The 681-nt window shown below is 66.2% G+C and overlaps 1 protein-coding gene across 1 annotated transcript in view; it reads left to right on the top strand.

Moving 5' to 3' along the window:
* Positions 1-681, top strand: part of COL20A1 (collagen type XX alpha 1 chain) — a 31,003-nt gene that overhangs the window by 2,433 nt on the left and 27,889 nt on the right. The window lies entirely within an intron of this gene.

Genomic DNA, 681 nt, shown 5'->3' with positions numbered 1-681 from the left:
GGTGTCACGTGTCTTGGGGCGCGATGCTAGACAAGTGGGGAGGTTGTGAGGCTGGCGTGACCCTGGGGTCCGGGGGCTGCTCCAGGCTACCAGGGATCCCCATGCCCATCACCCACAGCTTGGCGCCCAGGACCACACATGGTGACCTTGGTCCCTGAGGTGCCTGTCTCGTGGGCCTCTTTGGAACAGACCATATGGAGTGAGGGATAAAGGTGTTTGGCCCCTTGGTGCCTTGGATCCCACCCTGCGGTGCGATGGGGTCCTTTACACTGGGACCTGTGTCCCCCACGCTTGGAGAGCCGTCCTGGGCAGCAGATGGGAAGAGTGGAGAGCTGAGGAGGGGGGCAAGCGCGGGGTGGGCGGGGGGTGGGCCGGGGCAGTGACGTCGGAGGAAAGGGGCCTCATAAGCCACAGCCTCCCTGTGGATGCAGTAGGACCAGGGTAGACGGGAGTGCGCGGGACGGAGGGACGCTGCTCTGGGACTGGAGCAGGTTGGTGACTCGCCACAGGGCCAGGTGGACAGGGAGGGGCCGCCAGGGGATGCACCCAGGTCTGTGATCTGAGGATGACCTTGCCCTTCCAGACAGAGTGGGGGCGGGCTCAGCAGGACCGGATGCAGTGTTGGGCTGGGGAGGGGGTCTGGCCCCCCAGGGGCAGGGGGTGGAGGAAGGAAGGCGCTGC

This window comes from Neophocaena asiaeorientalis, unplaced genomic scaffold (assembly GCF_003031525.2).
Source record: "Neophocaena asiaeorientalis asiaeorientalis breed wild unplaced genomic scaffold, Neophocaena_asiaeorientalis_V1.1 scaffold606, whole genome shotgun sequence".
Taxonomy (NCBI): domain Eukaryota; kingdom Metazoa; phylum Chordata; class Mammalia; order Artiodactyla; family Phocoenidae; genus Neophocaena; species Neophocaena asiaeorientalis.
This window is presented reverse-complemented; position numbering and strand designations above follow the sequence as displayed.